Source organism: Petaurus breviceps, unplaced genomic scaffold (genome assembly GCF_028583685.1).
Source record: "Petaurus breviceps papuanus isolate PSGF00001 unplaced genomic scaffold, PetGlider_PUasm1.0 90763, whole genome shotgun sequence".
NCBI classification, from domain to species: Eukaryota; Metazoa; Chordata; class Mammalia; order Diprotodontia; family Petauridae; genus Petaurus; species Petaurus breviceps.
This window is the reverse complement of record NW_027187340.1, coordinates 3,556,658-3,580,963: the sequence shown is the minus strand read 5'-3', so window position 1 is coordinate 3,580,963 and position 24,306 is coordinate 3,556,658.

Sequence of the window (24,306 nt, the reverse complement as noted above, 5' to 3'; positions counted from 1 at the left end):
AGATAGATAGATAGATAGATAGATAGATAGATAGATAGATAGATAGATTTACACTCATTTTAAGTTAACAAAACCTAAGGCTGCTGACTTTATGCAGCTCTGCCTCACTTAAACCCAATTCATGTACAAGTCAAGACATCACTTTTATGATGTCATTGTTACTCTCCAAGAAAGAATAAATAACAAGATAGATAGATAGAAAAATAGATGGATGGATGGGTGGATGGATGGATAGATATGTGCAAAAACTTGTTAAGTATGAAGAATGCAAATACAAACAAGCAAGACAGTAACTCTCCTCAATGATCTTATATTTCTGTGGGGGAAGACAACACATAAAGGGGAACTTGGAAAGGGGAGCGTAAAGTAAAAGGACAAGACCACTGTTGAAGAGGTGGACAAGACCAGAGAGTGACTTGAGTATGGCTGGAGCTCCCAGGGAAGATGTTGAATCAGGGCAAAGACATATAGGTAGGTAGAGCACTGGGCTTGAAAGCAGAAAGACCTGAGTTTGAGCCCAATCTCAGACACTTACTAGCTGTGTGACTCTGGGCAAGTCGCTTGAACTCTGTTTGCCTTAGTTTCCTCAACTTAAAATGGGGATAATAATAGCACCTGCTTCCCAGGGTTGTCATAAGGATCAAAAGATAAATGCAGAAAGTGCTTATCATAGTTCTTGGCACATTGCAGTTGCTTAAAAAATGTTTGTTTTCTTCCTTTAGGATGGAAGCATCTCAAAGTGGGCAAGACTGTTAGTGACAAGGTGAAGTTCAGAGAATGTTCAGACCTTCAAGGATCTGAGACTCCATGGGTGAGATTACTCCCTCATGACATGGATGAAAGTCCTTCATGGCCATGGTAGGTGGTCCTTGTGAGTGCCTGTATTGAAGCATCTTAACCAAACTTCTGTTGCTGTACTTCTTCTAACTTAACTAGGCTGCTCCTAAGATCTGGGTTACATGCACCATAATTGTCCCTTCCCAGCTTACTAGGGTCTGCCACAGCTTCTATCCTGCTGACATAGCTTTCAAGAACCCAGAATCACCTCTACCCTAAAAAGAGACAGCAGAGTAGGACTATAGGGGAGCATGTGTCTTCTGACAGATTTAAATAAACCCAGCCTGTCAGAGTCACTTCTTCCATGACACTCTCTGCATCCCCTTGCCCCATGTCAGACTCATGTCTGTCTCCTCAGATTTCTCCTAGAAATGTGGCCCTCTTCTTTGCACTCGTCTCATTCTCCCTTCTGTTTTAGTCATCTGTGCACATGTCCTCCCACCATTTGACTGTCAGCTCCTTGAGGGCAGGGTTTTGGTCTCATACCTTTGGATTCTCGGCATAATGTTTTGTAAACTTAACGATTTTGCTTTCTAGATATATCTTTTTTTTCAGTGTATGGAAAGGGGAAATGGAGGGAGGAAAAAAATACTGATCATTAATAACAATAATCATTCAAAAACTTATAGCACTAGATAAATGTGCACTGTGAGTAATTTTCCCACTAAGTTCTACTCCAAGGCCACATTGCAGTGTTTGGTTACTCTAAATTCTTAAAGGCATTGTTTTTGAGGGCTTATACTTTGTCAGGCCCTACAAAGCTGGGGAGATTTCCAATGTGGGCCTAGCAATATGACTTTAATTCTGTTGTTTGAAGGGCTTTATGGCTAAATTTGGAAAGACTTGTCACAGGGTTGGCCAAAGGATGATGAATTTTTCAATCTTGACAACTCTCAAGGACCATCTACTAAGACAAAGATGGACTGCAATGTGCTTTGGTAGAAATGGTACCCATACCCACAAAATCATGAATCCTTGAGCTATTGAATTATTGTTATATCATCAGGAGTCTCATTCTTTAATACAGGATTAAATCAGTTCTTATAAATATTAACTTTTATGATGTTATTTTTAGAAACTGTTTAGAACATAGCCATGGCACAGTTCATGGCTTATGGAAATTTACTACTTTATTACCAAAATATTATTAAATTAGAGTTTTCAGTGATTGGCCCTTAGTAAGCACTTGATACATGTTTGTTGACTGAACAACTGACTTTCAGAGAACAATCTGTTGTTTCTTTTTATGAGGAGATAGAGGGTGTTGGTGTATATGAATGGTGGTTGTGGGAGGGAGGGAAGGAGGAAGGGAAGATGCATGATACAATTCAATTTGATTTCTAGCCCTGTTTGACACTTCAATAGATTCATATCCTTTCCTTTCATAAGAAGTATGAGAAGCAAACACTGAGCTTAGCTGAAGACATAGACTTGTCTTTGCGCTTGTTTGCTCATTGCTTAAGTCATAAAAGAAGTAGACATGTTGGGGGAGCAAATAAACCAACTGGTTTCTGTCTTCTTATCTAGATAACTCTAATAAAGACTGGCTTTGGTGCACCCACCAAAGTGTAGAACAAAGTAGATTTCCATTTTTGGATTGTTTGGAGTTCTTCTCTCTATCTCTCTCTGTCTCTCTGTCTCTGTCTCTCTCTCTCTCTCTCTGTCTCTGTCTCTCTGTCTCTCTCTCTGTCTCTGTCTCTCTCTGTCTCTCTGTCTCTCTCTCTCTCTCTCTGTCCATCTGTCTGTCTCTCTTTCTTGTAGAAAGTGGTTCTATTTGGGATTTTTAATTCATTCCTTAAATAGGAAGTGGGACAAAAGGTAAAGGATTCAACAGAAACCCATAGAATAGCTAGTTCTACCCTAAGTGAGAACAAGAGATTTTTTACTGGGGTCCTGTGAACTTGGAAGGGAAAAGTTACATCTTTCCCCCTCTAATTTCTAACTGAAATTTAGTATTTAATGATAATTATGCTAATAATAATATCAATAATAATAATTATTGCTAACATTTTTCCTATGCACCAGACACTGTGCTAAGCACTTTATAATTATCACCTCATTTGATCTTCACAACAACCCTAGGGGTAGGTACTATTATTCATCTACATTTTCTTCAGTTTTTAAAGATTTTTTTTGAGAATGGGTCCATGTTCAACAGACAGACAAAGGAGTCCATGACCAAAAAACAAGGTTAAGAACCCCTACTTTATAGGCAGGATAAGCAAGGACAAGATTGTATCTTTTTAAGTCTTTACTTCCCTTCCCACTGATCTCAGAAAAGAGATCATCCCTAAATTGGAAAGATGGAAGTAGGCATGGCCATCTGGTGAGCTTGAGACAAGTAGGAATGAAGAAGAAACAGGCACTGTTGATATAAGATAAAAAATGGTGCTGTGTAATCCTGGGCCTAAGAGAATAAGGAATAGCAACAGAAGCAGTGGAAAAGATTGTTCTTCCAGGTAAAGCAGGAATGAAAAGAAGTGAGCAGGAATGTTTATGTTCCATGTTCTAGAGCTGCATGACCCCATGAGTTACCATTCTCTTTGGCCTTGTGGCGTCTATCATCATTAGCCTGATTTAACAATCCCATAAAATGTCACATGACTATGTTAAAGAAATAAAAATCAATTGTGGTGGATTTTTTTGAGGCAATTGGGGTTAAAAGTGACTTGCCTCAGGTTATACAGCCAGTAAGTATGTGAGGCCAGATTAGACCTCAGGTCTTCCTGCCTCCAGGGTCAGTGCTCTGTCCACTAAGCCATCAAACTGCCCCTCACCTATGCTCTGATGATTTCATGATACCACTTTAAGATTACTGGAGGCTGCAATGGGAGGCAGCAAAAGGAACATAGTGGATATGAAGGTGAAGGGTTGGGCTGGGAAAAAAGTACTTCAAGTGACCTTGAGCAAATTGATTTCCTTCTCATCTGTAAAATGAGGAGGGTTGGATTAAATGTTTCTTAAGGTCCTGCAATCCCATAGATCTGTAAATCACTTCTGAATGGTGACCTGATGAAACCCAGGTCTTCCTATCTGGGAAAGGTTTTTCTCCTTCTTCTTCCTCTCTCTTTCCTTCCCTTTCTTCCTTTTTCCCTCTCCCACTGCTTCTCTCTTCCTTTCCCTTTTCTTCTCCTTCCCTCTCTGTCTCTCTCCCTCTCCTTCTCTTTCCTTTTCTCTCTCCCTGCCCCTGCTCCTCCCACCTTTCCTCCCTTCCATACCTTCATCATATAACAACTTTCTAGTTTGACTAATGCCCAGATATGGCTGAGGAGGGTGGAGATTGTACAGTGGAAACAGGGGAAATGAGAGTATATCCACTGGGAAAAGATAGAAAAAGACTTAAGTTCAGGGTGCATGGGTTAGAATCATAGATTTAGAATTGGAAAGAACCTCAGAAGTCTTCTAGACCAATCCCCAAGGCCTAGGCCCTAGGGACATTATGATCCAGCCAAGTTTATACAGATAACAAGTAGCAAAGCAGTGATTTGAACCCAGGGCCCTGACTCCAACCCAACATTTATTTCACTATACCATGTTGCAGCCTATTCTCTGGTCAATTGAGTGATTCATTCACTCATTCTTTTTTTTATACTAGGGGCTTTGTTAGAAACTTCAGTTTCAAATGAGATATAAAACAAACCCAAATGAGGTAGCAATTTAGCTGGAAACTGCAATATTCTACATACATTTTCTTCACAGTGTGAACCGAATAAACCTCTCTGTCTGCATTGCATGTAGAAACACTCATCTCATTTGCAGCCATGGGATGAATAGTCACCATATTTAAAATAACAAACACAAATTTCCCAGGAAATAATTTTTAATGTACTATGGCCAGTTCTTAGACTAAATTTCTGAGTTGGCTATTTGGTATTTTTCTAAGAACCCACATGGAGTTCTCATTGTCTTCATTACAGTTTCTTCTCTGTCAAATTCCCATGACTTCAAAGAAGCTAATGGTATGCAAATACCCTCTTCTCCATGGGAGAAAGCCACAGTGGAGAAAGCTCAAGCCCTAACTTGCTTTGGATCTGATTGTGTCCCTGGAACCATACCCAGTATGTTCTTTGGGGCATGACCTGAGTCACCTCACAATGAGTCCAGAGGCCCGAGAGTATGGAACATCGGGCTGATTGTCTCCAAGAGAAATGGTGTTACTTCTATGGTTGGTGACTGCCAACCATGTTGTGGTGACTCCATGCCCTCTCCCACACAATTCCCTGGTTGCACGTTGGGATTATTGTTGCTATTGTTGTTGTTGTTTGGGGTTTTTTGTTCGTTTTTTTCTTTCATTTTCTCATTCTGTCAAAGGATTATAGATTTAGAGCTGGGAGGGTCTCTAGATGGCATCTGGTCCAATACCTCTTATTTTATAGGTAAGGAAGCTGAGGCCTAGTCAGTGACTTGCCTAAGGTCTCTTCTTTCTCTTATCAAGGCTGCCCTTGGCACTAATTTTGAACAGATTTTACTTACATAAAATGTTGGAAGGTGGGGAAGGCATCTTGTCAAGGCATCACTCTATACAGAGCCCTGGGGGAGGGGAAAGCTGGGACATACAAAAGAAGGGAAAATTGGGTTGCTTTTATATGGGCTACTGCAAATATGTATTTCCTCTGCTTTTTTTCTATGTGGAGTGAAATAAAGACTTTCTTCCACTGGGGGCAGAGGAGAGAGTGGGGAGAGAAGAAAGGTCATCTAAAGATCTTAAGAGATAAATTTCACCCTGTGGTTATCACTGAGATTTTATGGGATGACAACCATAATTAGTCTATGGCTCTGGGAGATTTTACTTTATTTGAAAGGAACATAATATATATAGGTGTGTGTGTGTGAGTGAGTGTGTGTGTGTGTGTGTGTGTGTGTGTTGGGGACAGGGAGAGGAGAACAGCATTATATATTAAGAAGACATACTTAGGGGAGGATCAGTTAAGGAACTAGTGATCCAGAGAAGAAAAGACAGGAGGGGAAGAATATATACAAGAATTTGAAAAATTAAAAAAAAGTAATTCAAGATTTAAACAGAAGAGTTAGGAGGACCTGAATTCAGTTCCAGCCTTAGACACTTAACACCCACACCCACATACAAAATACTAGCTGTGTAACCTTGGGCAAGTTTCTTAACCCCAATTGCCCTCCAAAAGGAAAAAAAAAAGATTTGACAACGAACTTGCAGGAAATTTAAAATATTATTATCCCCCATTTTATAGACGAGTTAATTGAGGAAATGGAAATTTAAGTGACTTGACCAAGGTCATATAATTAATAGGTATCAGAAACTGTATTTGAACTCATACTTCCAAATCCAGGATTCTTTCTTTATACCACTAGGTAGTCATTGAGAAGATACTTGTTTTCCTTGTTGCCAGAGGGCAGAAGAAAGATGGGTGGAAGTTAGAGAGATGCAGATTTCAATTCCAAATAAAGAAAAACTTGTATTTTATAATTAACAATGTCTCAAAGTGGAATTCATTGATTTGGAAGATTTTCATAGGCCCCCAAGTAACTCTGATATTCTATGATGAATTTCACATTGTGAGCCTAAAACAAGACTTGCTCATGAAGCTAAATTTAAATAATTTTATTTTTTGCTGTTGGGAGTCATGATTCAACCCATGATGTCATGAATCCTTTCAGTGATGAGCCATGTTAAGAACTGAGTAATCCCATGTCTTTACCTATATTTGATAAATACATCATTTCAGTCTTTCAGACTCCTTGTGACCCCGTTTGAGGTTTTCTTGGCAAAGATACTGGAGTGGTTTGTCATTAACTTTTCCAGCTCATTTTACAGATGAGGAAACTAAGGCAAACAGAGTTAAATGGCTTGCCCAGGGTCAACTGGCTAATAAGTGTCTGAGCCTGGATTTGAACTCTAGAAAATGAGTCTTTCTGATTCCTAACCCAGAACTCTACTGCGCCACCTACCTGCCCTGATAAATGTATACAGATATCCAAAAATATATACCTATGTCTATCTCTATCTCTATAGAGATATAAAAAGATATAGATATAGTTATATACTGAAATGCTTATTTCTGCTTCTGTTTCTACCAGCATGGTAGAGTGAAAGGAGCAATGAATTTGGAATCAGAATACCCAGGTTCAGAGTCCCACCTGTGTCACTTGATACCTGAGTGACCTTGGGCAAGGAACAACCTCTCTGAAGTGAAATGGCTGTTGAGATTCCTTTCATCTCTAAATCTATCCACCTATTCTTTTCTGTAGAATATGGAAAATATATATTTTCTTCCTTGCAGCCATCATCTCCACTCCCAAAAGAACACTGAAACAAGTATCATCCTGGCTCCTGATAGATGAGCCCTTTTCTTACTAGTTACTAAGCTTCTGTATTTCTTCTTGCCAGTTCAAATCATGTGGGAATATATAGACCACTCTACCTGCTCCCCATTAGAATGTAAGTTCCTTGAGGGCAGAGGCTATTTCACTTGCTTGTATTTGATCCTGTGTCGCTTAGCATATTATCTGACATACAGTAGGTGCTTAATGAGTGCTCTGTCTCTCTGTCTCTCTCCATCTATCCATCTGTTATCTCTTTATGCTATAAGCTTATTTCTTAGATGGGTAAATTTAGAATAGATAACCAATCCAATTGAGGGGCAATGAATATAAAGGCAATAGTCCTGGATTTGCAGTTCTAGATTCAGATCTTATATCTCTCACTTGCCTCATAAGATTTTTGTGAGGGTCAAATGAGATAACGTATGTAAAGCCTTCCAAAGACTTGAAGGTGCTATCCATGCACTGGCTACTATTGGTATTATTATTACTTTTACTATTATTACCTGTATGACCTTAGGTAAGCCACTTCAACTCTGGGCCTCAATTTCCTCATCTATAAAAGAGAACATTGGACTAATGGATTTTTAAGATCCTCTCTAGCTCTTAATTATATGATCCTGTGAGATGGTTTTGAATTAGACTTTGGTGGATTTTTTTTTATCCAGGGGTGAAGGAGTAGGGGGTAGGGAAAGTTACAGTTGTATGTTCATACATTTGTCATATGAATAAGTGTACATCATGGAATACTGTTGGTTTAAGAGAATTTGTATTCCACCAGTCCTAAGCAAAATATCTCTGCCTGACAAACACAGAAGCCCAAGACCTGGCCTTAGATTGATTGCACCAACATGATTGGAATAAACCAACAGCGTCTCCCCATCTTCATCCACTCCCAATTCTACCTCCACCCCCATCCACCCAACTCAGATCAGTGCCTGCTGGATTGCACCTTTTGCAGCTAGATTTGTTTCCCTGACATGGAGAGGGGACATGCAGTCTCTTGCCAAAAGGGATTTGTCCTTTTTATCTAGTCAGAAGAGTGCTGCTTTTTTTTTTTTTTGCAATTTGCATTTCTGAATTGCTTAGCTGCCCAAGCATGTTTTATGCGTGCTGCTTGAAATGTGTCACCGAGTCACGTGACTGCTGTTCTCAAGCTGATGTTGGACTTTCTCCAACAAATATGGATTATGTTAAAGTCGGTTCTGAATTGACGAGGATATGTTAATAACTCCCAGATGGGCATCCCTGTGCTCTCCAGCAGGGAAATGTGAGCGGTGGAGGGCAGGATCTAGTATTTGGCAGGTCTATCATTCCGTCATTAAAGGCCACATTATTACTTACAACCGTGCTTGCATGACAATGGTTGGGATAAGCCCAGTTTCACAGTAATGAACACTCAGAATTGGCTTTTAGGTAGATTTTTTTTTTCTAGCCTGCAGAAGACATTTCATTGAAGGGGGGGAGGGAAGTCTTCCTCCCCTGAAATTAGATTAGGATAATTATGCAACATAAAGGACAGGATGTACTCCCAAGGAGACACAAGAGACAGAAGAAGAATGGACTATGCCCAGTGAAACTTCACCCAAAGGTGGGCTCAGTCAATGCTTGCAGCAGCTTGTCACTCAGTGCCTTTGTCTCTCACTTCTATTATACTTGATTCCAAATTAGTGATCAGGGTGAATTCCAATTGGAACAAATACATCCAATTTGCCCCAATTTTTTCTTAGATTTTTATTGGATTGGATGTTTTCTTCACATCTTGTACTTAAACTGCCAATAAGGTTGGTCATGAAACTGATAAAAAAAATGTTTCAACAATGGTTGTATTGAACAGAGAAATGTTGCATCCCTAGTAAAAAACACTGATCTGAATCAAACCCAACTGGATACAAAGGTTAGCTCAATGACCATGTTGTGTTGACTCCATGAACAATCTAATGAATGATTTTTTTTTAATTGACCAAAAAAACTCGCTGAAGCTCCTTGAGAATAGGGAGCATCTATTTTTGTTAACCTTCTATTTCTCTCAGTGTAATACACAATTTTTTGGGGGGTGGTGGGAATGGTTTTTGGGTGCCAACCAAAGAGTTTGTTGGTTGAGAGAATTCATGGATTGGGATTTCCCACCTCTGGTGTCTGTAACTTCTCCTCATTGAATTGTGTAAGGGCAATGAGAAGTTAAGTGACTAACCCAGGATCATACAGCAAGTGTGTGTCAAAGACAGGACTTGAACCCAAGTCTCTCTGACTCCAAGGCTGACCCTTCACCCACTATGTCATGCAATGTCTTATTTGAAAAAAATCTTATAAAAATAGAATTATACAGTTTTTATCTTAATAGTAATGTCAATATTAGTGTTAATGTTCTCCTAAATGTTAAGAATAGATATGTTTCTAAAAGGGAAACAGACCCAGACATGCAGTTTTTTGACTTTGCTAGGAACTCCTTGATGGCAGTCCCTCATCACTGGAGTTGTTAGTAACTCAGGATGATTGCAAGAAGGGCCTGAGCTGCCGCTCTGATTGATCACTATAGATCTTTTCACCAAAATTTCTCGATAATTCCTGATAAACTCCCTCCATCCAAAGTATGTACAGCAGGTAGATCCTTGGTTTAGCAAGTTAGAGCAGTGGTGCAGTGGACAGAGAGCTGGGCTTGCCATAAGGAAAGCCATTAGTTCAAATCCAGCCTTAGAAATTCGCTAGCTGTGTGACCCTGAATCAGTCACTTTACCTCTGTATACTTCAATTTTCTCTTCTGTAAAATGAAGAGATCAGATTCAGTGACCTTGAAAGACCTTTCCAGCTCTACATAGGTGATACTGTGAAGTCAGACTTTTATAATAAATTGTGAATGGTGAGGAAACTGTGAGGCCCAACGGATAAATGGCTTTCTGAAGAGTGAGTTAATGTCTGGTCTTAGACTAAAGCTACTTTCCCAATTCCTGAAAGAATAGAACTCAACAGAATGTCTATACATGGCCCCTGAATCCACTATTTTTCATTTATTCATCAATTAATCCAGGAAGCATTTATTAATTACCTACTGTGTGCACATGCAAGAAGCATTGTGTCTAGCAGACCAGCTTTGCAATTAGGAAGACCTTGGTTGAAGCCTGGTCTCTCGCTCATGCTAGCTGTGTGGCTGTAGGCAAGTCCCTGAGCTCCTTGTGTCCCCTAAGATTATAAGAGGTGATCTCCATTTTGACAGCATGCAATTACAACTGCTCTCTCCAAAGTCATCAGTGGTCTCCTAACTGCCAGAACACACACACACACACATATATACATATATATTTATATATATATATATATATATATATATATATATATATATTTTGGTGACATCTCTCTGCCTCTGTCTCATTCTGTCTGTCTCTCTATCGCCCTCTCTCTCTCTCTCTCTCTCTACCTCTGCCCCATGTGTGTCTCTCTCTCTCTGCTCTGCCCCGTCTCCGTTCTCCTCCTACCTGTCTGACTATTTCTTCTCCATCTCCTTTGCTGAAGCACCATCCATGTCATGCCAACTACCTATGGTTGTACCCTAAAGTTCTGCCTGTGACCATTTTCTCTTCTCTCGATGCTATTTTACTAGGTGATCTCACTAACTCCCACAGGTTTAACTCTCATCCCTGTACTTACATACATACATATACATGTATGTATTTATATCCCCAGAAATATAATTTTAACCCTAATTTTCCTTCTGAACTCCAATCTCACATCACCAACTGCTTATTGGACATTTCAAACTGGATGTCCAATTTACTTCTCAAACTCAATTAGTCCAAAGCAGAGTTCATTATCTTTTCTGCCAAACCCTCTCCCCCATAGACTTCCCTATTTCCCATCTTTCCAATACTTGACTTTTCATACTCATTCATCCCAGGTATACAATCAGTTGACAAATTTTGGAGTATCTACTTCTGTGACATCTCTCCTATATTTGTCCTTTTCTCCACTCACACAGCCACCACCCTGATTCAGACCCTTATCACCTCTCCCTACTATAATTATTGCCTTCTAATTATATAATTAGTCTCCCTGCCTCTTCTCTCTCTTCCCCTCCTCCTCTCCTCCTCCTCTTCCTCCATCTTCTCCTCCTCCTCCTCTTCTTCTTCTCCTTTCTCCTTCTCCTTCTCCTTCTTCTTCTTCTTCTTCTTCTTCTTCTTCTTCTTCTTCTTCTTCTTCTTCTTCTTCTTCTTCTTCTTCTTCTTCTTCTTCTTCTTCTTCTTCTTCTCCTCCTTCTCCTCCTCTTCCTCCTAGTCTTTCTCCTCCTACTTCTCTCTCCTCCAATATACTTGTCATATATTAACAAAATGATTCCCCAAAGCATAGGTTTCTCCATGTCATCCACCTTACTTAATAAATGCCAGTGGCTTTCTATTACCTTTAGAAACAAATAATCAAATACAAAGCCCTCTGTTAAGCACTAAAGCTCTTTCTAGCTTGACTCCAGCCTACCTTTATCATTTTATTATACATAAAAAATCTTCTATGCACCTTCTAGTCCTTTCAAATTTACTTGTGGTTCCCACACATGACACTTCATAGTCCATGCCCCTGCCTTTGTATTGGCTATCTCCCATGCCTAGGGTGATGAAGGGCTCCTTCATCACGTAGGCCTCTTAGCATTCCTGGTTTCCTTCAAGACTAACCACAAGCCCTACCTTTCATATTACTGCTCCTGGTTCCCCATACCTCCACCCTCATTTCCTTCCAACTCCAACCCTTACTCCCTCATAGCATATAGCAGGTGTTTAAAATAAGTACTAGCTGGCTACGTGCATGGAGGTTTCCCCACTAAGAATTCCCTCTGCTGATAAACTCCCAATTTGGGGCTATGAGCAATTAATAAAAATAAGACAAGGACACCTTTAGGCTTCCAATTCTCAGCAAGCTACAGGGATACAATGAAAAGAATAGTTCTTATTTACATTCTGATGCTATTTAGCTATGTAACTTTGGATAAGTAAGTTATCTTTTCTGTGAAATAAGAACATTGGATTAGATTATGGTAGAAGTCCCTTCTAAATAAACAATGAGAGAGCTATGTAGGGAGATGGGGTATCAGAAGGAAAAGTACTGACTCTGGAATCAGACCTGGATTCAAATTCTGTCTCTGATGTTTACCATCTGTCTAACCTTTGGCAGATCACTTAACTTCCTTGGAACCCAATTTCTTTATCTACAAAATGGAGGGGGAATTGAACAATATAGTCTCTGAGGTACTTTCAAGCTTTATGCTAGATCTGAGGATAGTTACAAATAGCTCATTTGAAAACACTTTAAGATTGGCAAAAGATTGCATAGGGACTATCCATTGAGGTCAGTTTTTTTTTAAACTCTCCTTATAGCAGACAATGATGGCTATCTGTTTGGTCCTGTGCTAGAGCCTCTAACAGGAAGCCATTCCAAATTCACCTTATTTGTTTAAAATAAAGGATTATTAAAAGAAGCCCACTGGTACATCTACATCTCAGAGGTCATTGGGATCTCTGAAGGAGGGAGGACCTCTTCAGTAACCTGGAAGTAAACCATTTGAGTAACCATAGAAGTTATATAGTTTCAATGAGTTTATGCACATCTTTTGTGCACAGATAGTTTACATACAACCAAGAAAACTGTAGAATCTACATTACTTCATTAAATATTTACCAAGCACCCACTGTGTGCATAGCATTAAATTAGGTATTATAAGAGACAAAGAAAGCCCTGTGTGGGACTCAAATCTCCTAGCCCCAAATTAGGAGGCTCAAACTCTCGTGCTTAAGTTAACCAGGCAGGTAAAGTGAGGCTCTTTCCCAAGGCAAACATCCTTTTTCTGTAGACCCCAGACATTCCCTATATCTTCTGCATTTACTTTTGTCCCTGTAATGTACCATTAACAGAACTCGAGTAATGAATTTCTGTTATCAAAGGGCTATGGGAGTTTATAGGTACCATTGAATTAGAAGCTACTGTGTTTCAAATGGTCATTAAGTTTAAACATTCTGAGATATTGCAATGCCCCAATCAATTAGCTGAAGATCATCAGTTGGTTTGTCATTGTCATTAGATATTAATTAGGCAGCTGTAATATGCTAGGCATGCTACAGAGACCACAGAAGCAACAGTCCCTGGCCTTTGGGAGCTTGCACTTCTAGGAGTCGGGACTCTTGTTTTTGCTATAATGGTGTGATTGATGATGGACATCTTAACAAGTTGGAAGAGTTTCCCATTGTTAATTATGGTCTTGCTTTCTTACAGTATACCATGCCATGTTTCCGGGAGAGAGAACAAATATATGTAATGGTGCCCAGTCTTTTTCAAGATGCCAAAATTATTCAGAGATTCACCTGGCATTATATACAATAATTTCTCTTTGAATCCTGCTATATAAATCCAATTCTTCATGGTAGAACATTCCCAGTGACAGTAATAGAAGTGCCTAAAACCAGAATAGTCTGGAAGAAGGCCTCAATAGGTCTTTAAACTACTAACTTCAGAGGTAAAGTTAGGGTTTTGTGGTATTTTTTTCATCTTGCCTAGCCAATCTTTTCTTACATGTGACATTGCCATCTCAAAATGGCACTCAATGTCCTTGATTTGTAAGAAGAGCCTTCTAAGAGCAATTGAATGTAATGTGGGCATTTTAATATTGTGACTCTTAATGCTACATAAAACCTTTGTTTCCTACAGGTTTATTGAGCTGGTGTATTAGATTTCCTGCTGTATGAGCAGGAAGATTATGGTGGCTTAGGTCTAAGTATACTTTGGGGAGGCATTTTGTATTTTCTCTATAAATAGTCTTTCTAAAACAACACAATTGTGTAACTATTAATGTTTATATTGCATTATACATCTTCTGAAGTTTACTATGCGGAATGTACAGGGTGGTAAGCAGAGGGAATGTTTTAGTCTATGAAACATTGTAAGAATTGTCGTTATTGAAGAGCTACTAAAGAATTCACTTTATTTATGCCTTCATCAGTGGGATTTCCATACCCTGTTGAAATGTCGCCATGCTTATGTGCATCTAATGGAGAAAACATACATATTATGCGTTGGTGTGAAGTCTTCCCTAGAACCAAGACACTGGTTCTTTAATGGAGAAAACGAATTTTTGTGATTTCTGAATATGTAGAAAATCTGAAAAGTATTTGTTTTGAGTATGTTTTTTACAAATGAGAAATTTAGTTGAGGATTACTTACCAGTACATATATCAGAGCTTCAAGTAATTTCTCAGCCTTAATGGAATGAACAAAATGAATCATTAGTTCTCTCATTAAATATATTTTAAAATAGTAAAAGTGAGATCCCCTAGCCAAAGGCAAAAGTCATGTGGACCCTGACAAAAGGGCATGGATTTCCAATGAGGTTACAATTCTGTAATTCTGTGTGTGTGTGTGTGTGCACGCACGTGCATGTGTGTGTGAGATGGAGCCTGTGTAGAAGTTGTATTTCTTTGTGTGAGTAATTTAATGAGCAATTTCTTTAGAATTTATAAGGAAAAGCCACAGACCTAGCACTATGAGCCCCCCAGAGCCACTTATTCTTCCATCCATGAATAGCCAGTTTCATTATGTTCAAAAATATAACATGAGTGAAACAAATGGTGAGGGCCGCTCCCTCCAATGAAATGAAAGATTATCTTTTCCAAACAGCAGAAATGAGATGTATCGGGCCTACCTCAGAATCACTCTCAGCTCCAGATAGAACATGACGTATGGGTAATCTGCAATTTGCTAGGGGCATTGTTAGCATGCTTTGCCTCCAGGGTAGGATTTTAACCAGGCCTCCAGCAGATGTGTGCTCAGCTCTACAGACACATTAGATATACAGAACACCCCTGCTATTACCCTGGTGAAACCCGTGCCAAAGCCCCTGGTGACACCGAGGAGGTATTAGGTCAGATGAGTTACATTAAGTGGCAAGTGATAAATTCAAGATGACAATTCAAAACAGCAGTGTTTCTTCTAGTAATTAATTCCAGGGGTGCCTAAGGCAGCGCTTAGTTGCGGCAACTAGTGTGGCCAATGCTGAGCGGCTAATGAGGAAACATTACAGTGAGGATTAGGGGCCTGTACATTCTGGCAGGCTGAGGTCACTATGATTAGGAAATATTAACACAGACTTACTATGATAAACTAAATACGCCCAGGAAACTTAATTTTTATTTTATTAATGTAAAAACTGTCGAATAGTTTACAATGTGGGGATTCTGGGAGTGGGGTTGGGGAGAGGGGTGAGGCATTCCACCCTGCGTCTGAGGCAAAGCTATGGAGACCTTAGACTCTTTCATGTCTGGTCTCACATTCATCAGCACAGTATATGTTGGATAAAGTTTTTCAGATTGTTTTCCCCTTGCCCCAGAGTGATTTAATTAAGTATTCTCATTATACAGATCATCTTCCTTTGCTCATCAACTTCATGAACATTTTGCATGGTCATGGGATCACAAATACAGAGATGGAAGAAATATTGAACATTACTAGTGTTGCATGGTCATGAGATCACAAATACATAGATGGAAGAAATACTAAACATTAATAGTGTTGTATGGTCATGGGTTCACAAATATAGAGATGGAAGAAATATTAAAGGTCATCTAGTCCAACGCTCTTATTTTACAAGGGAAGAAACTGAGATCCAGAGAGGTCAAGTGATTGACCTAAAGTTCCCAGAAGGTCAAGTGCAAAGGCAGGATTCACACTTAGGATTTTTGACTGTAAGTTCAATGGTCTTTCTATTTTACTATGCTTCCTATCCAAGGCAAACTTTTTTGTGAGCAAAATTTTTATCATCAATTTTCTTTATTTCTTACCTCAATTTTTAATTTACATTAATATCTTCTGTTTTATGTCACCCTCACTTCTGAATAAATTCCACTTCTTTCAACATAGAATAAAAAAGGAGATGAAAAACAGTATAATAAAACTAACAAATACATCAGCTGAGTCTGACCACATTGGAGACATTCCACACCCACAGTTATTCACTTCTACAAAGAAAGGGGAGATGTGCATTTTCTCACTTCTCTGTGACCAAATTTGGTCATTTAATTACACAGGGTTCGGTGGATTTATCATTATTGTTTTGCTGCTGTTATTCTTTCTATTCATATTGTTGTGGATATGGCGTATTTTCTTTATTCAGCTCACTTAGTTCTTGAATATTTCTGGCGTCCTCTCTTGCTTCTCTGAATTCTTCAAATTCAGTCTCTTACAGTAATATCCTTTTTCTTTCAAGTACAATGACTTGATTATCCATCTCCCCAATCTACTTTGTTCCTAGTTCTTTGCTACTCCAAGAAGTGCCACAATGAATACATATGAGGTTTTTTTCCTTTAATCTTCTTAGAGTATATACCTAGCAGTTGGACCTTTAGGTCAGATATTAGGGACATTTTATTCACTTTCTAAAAAGCATAATTCCAAATTACTTGCCAGAATGTTTACAGAATGGTCTGATTCCCAACTCTACCAACAATGTATTCATGTGCCTGCTTCCTTTAACCCAAGAATTCTCAGAATTGCCTTTTTCATATTTTGTCATCTTTACCCATTTGCTGAATGTGAAGTGAAGCCTCAGAGTTGTTTTGATTTGCATTTCTCTTATTAGCAGTAATCTGTAATGACCTTGCACATGGTTGTTAACAGTTTGCAGTGGTTCTTTTGAGAACTACTTGTTCATTTCCTTTCACCACCAAATTTGGTCATTTTAATTACCCAGGGTTTGGTGGATTTATCATTATTGTTTTGCTGTTGTTATATTTTCTATTTATATTGTTGTGTACATGGCTCTTGTTGTGGACATGACATCAAGAAATGACTCTTGGTCTTATATAACTGTGTTACTTCCTTGTATTATCTTGGTTATTAGACCACTATCCAAGATATTTGGTGTAGATTTCCCCCAAAATTAATAGCTTCCTTCTTGTCCTAGTGAGTTTTATTTCTTCAAACCTGTAAATTTAAGACAGACTTACTTTTCTCTTCCTTCTTATTGTGTCTTAAGGTCTTCCACTGCATCTGGGGCCATCACTAGTCATCTTGACCTATATCTGGCCACTCTGATAACTCTGGAGGAAAGAGTGAGGCTGATGACTTTGCACAGCTCTGCCTCACTTAAATCTAATTCCCTTGTAAGTCAAGACGTCACCTTTCTGGTGTCATTGGTCCTTTTCAAGAATGAAGGATGAGCAGCAACTAATGTTCTTCTTTGCATGGATTCTAGTCTCTGGTTCCTCTCACTGAGGAGGCTATGGTGGTCAATAGTAAAGGATTTAGTCTGCAAGTTCCCAATGAAGTTTGCTTTGAGTAACACTATTTAATGAACAAAGCATCAGTTAATCTCTTATTATGTGCCAGGCATTGGGCATTGCACTAGGGATATGCACTCAAAAGAATGAAAAAATATCTATCTTTGAGGAGCTTCTAAAATGAGACAAATAAGGAAAAGGGTGGTAACTATCATTCACTAGGTGTGTCCTTGGAAGAAAAAAATAATTATTTTCAAAATAAATTTTCGTTGAATTTTTACATATGGAACCCACACTTCCGAATGTACATTTCTCTGTACCCCATCTCAGAGAGTCATTCTTTATAGCAAAGAGTGAAAAAGTTTACCAAAATGTGCCCAACTAGTCTGGTATTATGCATAGTGTTCCATACCCACAGGGTCCTCTCCATTCTCCCATCCCACTTCCCGCTGCTACAAAAAGGGGAGGAAGATACAGAGAAAACAATTATAATCTCTTGCATTTGCATAGCATGGGCTACTTTTCAAAGAACTGTAACTCCTTAATTTGTATTTTGGACTAGTGGGTAAGTTGGGACTAGAAGACAATTCTAACTATTTTGCTCTTTCTACAACTCCATGTTCTCCCTCAGAAAAAAAGATACAGAGCTAATATTTAAACATTTTCTTCTACAACCACCCAAGCAAATGTGCCTAAAACATTATCTGCATTAGGTTTCCTGACTTGAAGTGGAAAGATTTTTAGTGTGAATACAGGTGATAGCATTGTGTCAATCAGTTAACAAATGCTTAATTAGCCTACTATGTGCAAAAAGGCAGTCCCTGCCTTCAAGGAACTCACAGTCTAATGAGAGAGACAACATGCAAACAGCTATGTATAAACAAACTATATACATGATAAATTGGAGATAATCAACAGAAGTAAAACACTAGAATTATGACTGCACTCCTGCTAAACAATTGTTCTATTGATACCCAAGAATAAATAAGAAGTAAGGTGAGTTTTTATTTTATTTTATTTCATTTTATTTTTATGGGCAGCTAAGTGGTACAGTAGATAGAGTCCTGGAGTCTGGAGTTGAACCAACTCAATCAACCTGAGTTGAAATCCAACCTCAGACACTTACTAGTTGTGTGACCCTGGACAAGTCACTTAACCCTGTTTGCCTTAGTTTTCTCATCTGTAAAGTGAGCTGGGGAAGGAGATGACAAACCACTCTAGTATATTTGCCAAGAAAACACCAAATGGGGTCACCAAGAGTCACACATGACTAAATCAACCAAACAACAACATATATATATATAACTTGAAGGCTTGAAAAACACTTTATGTATGACATCACATTGGAATGATCATGAGATTATAGCTAGAGAGCTGGAGGGAACCTTAGAAACCATCCAGTCCAACCCCCCCCCCCCCCCCCCATTATATGGATGAGGAACTAAGATCTGAGGAGGTTAGGTGACTTTCCCTGTGTGGCAAAAGTAGATCAGAGGTGGGATTTGAATCTAAGTATTCTGAATTCTTCCCTCCCCCCTACCATTTTACCTGTCCCCTCTGTTTCTTGTGGGTAAGATTGCTTTCTTTTAAAAAAAATTAATATTTTATTCCCCCCAATTACATGTAAAAACAATTTTAACATTCATTTCTTAAAACTTTGAGTTCCAAATTCTCTACGTTCCTCCCTGCCCTATCTGCTCATTGAGAAGGCAGGCAATTTGACGCAGGTTATGCATGTGCAGTCATGCAAAACATATTTCCATATTAGTTATATTGTGAAAGAAAACACAGACAAAAAAAAACAAGAAAAGCAAAGAAAGTTTAAAAAATGCTATGTTTTGATTTGTATTCATAGTGCATAAGTTCTTTTTCTGGAGGCAGAAAGTATTTTTCATCATAACCCCTTGGGAATTGTCTTGGATTGTTGTATTGCTGAGAATAAATTATTCACAATTCTTCTTTGAACAATATTGCTGTTATAGTGTTTTCCTGGTTCTGTTCACTTCACTATGTATCAGTTCATGTAAGTCTTTCCAGGTTTTTCTAAGAGGTTTTTATATCCTGCTTTTCATTTCTTATAGCACTATAGTATTCCCCCACAATCATATACTACAACTTGGTCAGTCATTCCCCAATTGATGGACATCCCCTCAATTTCCAATTCTTTGCCACCACTAAAAGAGCTGCAATAAATATATATTTTTCATATAGGTCCTTTTCAATTCTGTTTTTATCTCTTTGGGATACAGACCTAGTGGTGGTATTGCTGGATCAAAGGGTATGTATGGTTTCATAGCTCTTTGGTCATAGTTTCAAATTGCTCTACAGAATGGTTGAATTAGTTCACAACTCCACCAACAGTGTATTAGTGTCTCAATTTCCCCATATGCTCTCCAGCATTTGTCATTTTCCTCTTCTGTCATATTAACTGATCTGATAAGTGTGGGGTACTACCTCAAATTGTTCTAATTTGTACTTCTCCAATCAATAGTGATTTATAGCATTTTTCACATGACTATAGATAACTTTGACTACTTTGTCTGAAAAATGCCTATTCATATCCTTTGACCATTTATCAGTTAGGGATTGGTTCTTATTATTATAAATTTGACTCTATATATTTGAGAAATGAAGCCTTTATTTTTAGAGATACTTACTGTAGTTTTTTTTTTTGCAGTTATAATTACTCACTGTCTATTTCCCCTCATCCTATTTCCCCTGTTTGTCATTCTACTCTGTTTCTCCTTTCACCCTGTCCATCCTCAAATGGGTTTTGCTTCTATTACCTCCCCCAATCTGCCCTCTCTTCTATCAGATCCCCCTTATCTTATCCTCTTCCCTTCCTACTTTCCTGTAGATTTCTATATCCAAAGGAGCATGTACGCTATTCCCTCTTCGAGCCAATTCATATGAGCATAAAATTCAAGTGTTCCTGCCTATCTTCCCCATCCTCCCCTGCACTGTGAAAGGTCTTTCATGACTTTTATGTGAAATAATTTACCCCAGGGGGTAGCTAGGTGGTTCAGTGAATAGAGCATGGGCCCTGGAGTCAGGAGGACCTGAGTTCAAATCTGGCCTTAGACACTTAATACTTACTAGCCATGTGACTTTGGGCAAGTCACTTAACTCCAATTGCCCTGCCTTCCCCCCTCCAAAAAAGTAAAAAAGAAATAATTTACCCCATTCTACCTCTCCTTTCCCCCTTCTCTCAGTACATTGCTTTTGTTTTTTATCACCCCTTATTCTTATTGTTTGGTATCATCCCATCATATTCAATTCATACCTGTGCCCTCTGTCTATGTTTACTCCTTCTAACTGGCCTAACAATGAGAAAGTTCTTTTCTTTTCTTTTCTTTTTATTTATTTATTTTTTAGAAAGTTCTTAAGAGTTCTATGTATCATCTTCCCAGGTAGGAATGTAAACTGTTTAGCCTTATTAAATTCCTTATGATTATCTTTTATGCTTCTCTTGAGTCTTGTATTTGAAAGTCAAATTTGCTATTCAGTTCCGGTCTTTTCATCAGAAATGCTTGAAAGTTCTTTGTTTCATTAAATATCCATTTCTCCCCTGAAGGATTATATTTAGTTTTGTTGGGTAGGTGATTCTTGGTTGCAATACTAACTTCTTAGCCCTTTGGAATCTCATATTCCAAGCCTTCTGATCCCTTAATGTAGAAGCTGCTAAATTTTGTGTTATCCTGACTGGTTCCACAATATTGGAATTGTTTCTTTCTGGCTGCTTGCAATATTTTCTCCTTGATCTGGGAGTTCTGGAATTTGGTTATACTACTCCTGGGAGTTTTCATTTGGGAATCTCTTTTAGGAAGTAATCAGTGGATTCTTTTCATTTCTCTTTCACCCTCTGATTCTAGACTATCAGGACAGTTTTCCTTGATAATTTCTTGAAAGAAGATGTCGAGGCTCTTTTTAAAAAAATCATAGCTTTCAGGTAGTCCAATAATTCTTAAATGATCTCTCCTTGATCTGTTTTCTAGGTCAGTTGTTTTTTTACAATCAGATAATTCACATTTTTTCATTCTTTTGATTTTGTTTTATTCCTTATTACTCCCATGGAGTCATTAGTTTCCACTTGCCCAATTCTAATTTTTAAATAATTTTCTTCTTGAAGCTTTTTATATCTTTTTCCATTTGGCCAATTCTACTTTTTAAGGAGTTCTCTTCAGTGAATTTTTGTGCCTCTTTTACCATTTATTCTATTCTGTTTTAAGTCTATTTCTATGTTTTTTATTCTGTTTGTGTTATATTATTCAATATTTTTGTGCCTCCTTTACCAAGCTGTTAACGACTTTTTCATAATTTTCTTGCATCACCATCATTTCTTTTCCCTACCTTTAAGTATTCCCTACCTTTAGAGTATTTTCTCTACTTCTCTTATTTGATTTATAAAATCCTTTTTGAAATCTTCCAAGAATTCTTATTGTGTCCAAGACCAATTTGCATTCTTCTTTGAGGTTTTGAATGTAGTAGTTTTGACTTTGTTGTCTTCTTCTGAGTTTGCATTTTGATTTTCCCTATCACCATAGTAACTTTCTATGGCCAGGATTTTGTTGTTGTTTGCTTATTTTTCCAGCTTATTACTTGATTTTTTATATTAAAGTTGGGCTCGGCTGCCAATGTAGAGGGGGTGCTGTCCCAAGCTTTAGTTTTTTTGTATAGTTGTTGTTGAGCTAGTTCTGGGGGTCTATAAGCTTTCAGTTCTTCCATGCTGGTATGATCTAAGGAGAGATGTGTTTACTATTCTCTTGACCTTTGCTCTGGTCTGTGAGTAACCACAAGCATTCTTTTCTGCCTCATAATTATGACCAGGGTCCCTACTACCCTGTGGCCACAAACTCTGGTATGCTGGTGCTCTTCTTTGCCCTGGGACTATGAACCAGGACTCTGACCTGGACCCAAGTATGGGCAGTGAAACAGAGTCCTGCCCTCCAAGGCCAGCAAGGGGAACCCTGTAATCTCCTTCTGATCGATTGTCTGACCCTTTTACTTGTCTATGGGTTGAGAACTCCAGAAGGAGCAGCTGCCATTGCTGACTCAGTTATCCCCAAGGTCTATTGCTGGGTTCCTGTGTCATGGCCTCTACTGATGCAGCCTGTGTTGTATTCCACTCTCATCCTGATGCAACAAACTTTTCTTGCCAGCCTTCTAAGTTGTCTTGGGCTGGAAAATTATCATTTTGGACCCCGTCCTTTTGTGGCATCTCCTGTTCCAAAATTTGTTTTGAAGTTATTTAAAATTGTTTGGAGGAGAATGGGGAGAGCTTAAGGCAGCATCTACCTTTTTTCTGCCTTCTTGTCTCTGCCCCCATAAAATTGCTTTCTATTCACATGGGCTTTAGTAGTGTTCGATGCCCAACTTCACCACCCCCTAAAGGGAAAAATATGTCTCTGTGAGTCAAAACACATACTCTAGAAGACTATTAGCAGGACCTCTTTGGGACTGTTAGGATTTTTGCCAAATGTTCATTATGTTTTTATCTTTATTTTCTAACTTTGTCAATCTATTAAGTAGTCAAACACATTTCAGGGAGAATTAAGGAAACAATCAACACATTGTGCTTTTCAACTTAAAAAAAAATATTGATCTTACATTAGTAACCAAGAGGTTCAGTAAGTCTCGGCATCTAGAAGAGTACAAATAACAGAGAATACTCATTCTTTATCTCAGCTTAGGAAAGAACTTGTCTCTGTGGTTCCTAAAAATTCTACAATGTTAATCAAAGCAGGGATGTAAGTACATGCTTGTAGGAGACAATCAGTGTTATCATACCTGATCAAGAAACCCAGGAAGGAAAGTAAGAAGCCAGAGGGGTGCCTAGAAGCAGCAGTTTTTCTAATGTAATGTTTCAAGAGAGAAAACGTACCAGAGCTATACTACAAGATTTCAGCACATGGGATTAAGAAGACTTCAGTTCAAGTCCCACCTCAGACCTTTTCTAGCTCTGTGGCCCATTTTCTGCAAACACCATTTTTTTTGGCTGCCTATTGCTTAACCATCCACTCGTCTATTACCCGGGGTGGTGATGGTGGTTGTAGGGCTGCCAGGGAGGGGGAAGACTTCTGAAGGGCTCAGAAGGAGGCCCCTCAAAAGGTGCCCTTTCCCTTCCCCTGTCCTCATCCCTGACCAATTCCCAACAAGTCCTGAAATCAACACCTTCTTCCTGATCCCCAGCCTTGAGGAAGAAATCCCCAACTCCCCTATCATCCTGTACTGTAACACCAAGGAAAGGCAACTTCCCAAGGTTCAAAATACCAGCATAGGTGGTCTCCATTTTATTCAGTGACAAACCAAGAACAGAGAAGGTCAAAACATGACATCATTCAAAATACAGCATTTACTAAGTGTGATTCAATAATCTCCAAGTACTACCCCACCTCAGGACCTTCCAATCATTCAATCAATTACAAAGTCCCTGGTCTAAATACTTCTCCACCCCTAGGCTATACCTTCATTTAGTCCACCACAAAGCCCCTCTTCTCAAATGGAGATTAGTTTCCAAACATAAGTAAAATACCTTCATTTGTCAATCACAGAGCACCAAAAGGTCAAAAGTTCCCCACCCCTGAATCTCAATTGAATCTACCCCAGAGTTACATGAAGTTTAAACACAGCACATAATACCCAAATGGAGGTCTTTTCTTCATCTTGACATGAGGCAAGTTCTCAGCAATCTTAGTTCCTGGGGAGACAAGGCTCAGCAAGGCCACAAGATACATTGCCAGTCCCTTCATCAATTCATCCTCTGTCTGTAGAACAGTCCTAGAACCCCTGAAAACATTAGCAAAACCCTCTCCCAGGATTTCTGTAAACATACAACCAGAAAATCCTTCTTCAGGGCTTCTGAACCAACAGAAAGGTTCCCAGACCCCTGCAACAACAGCACTGTCCTTCACCAGTGGACAGTATT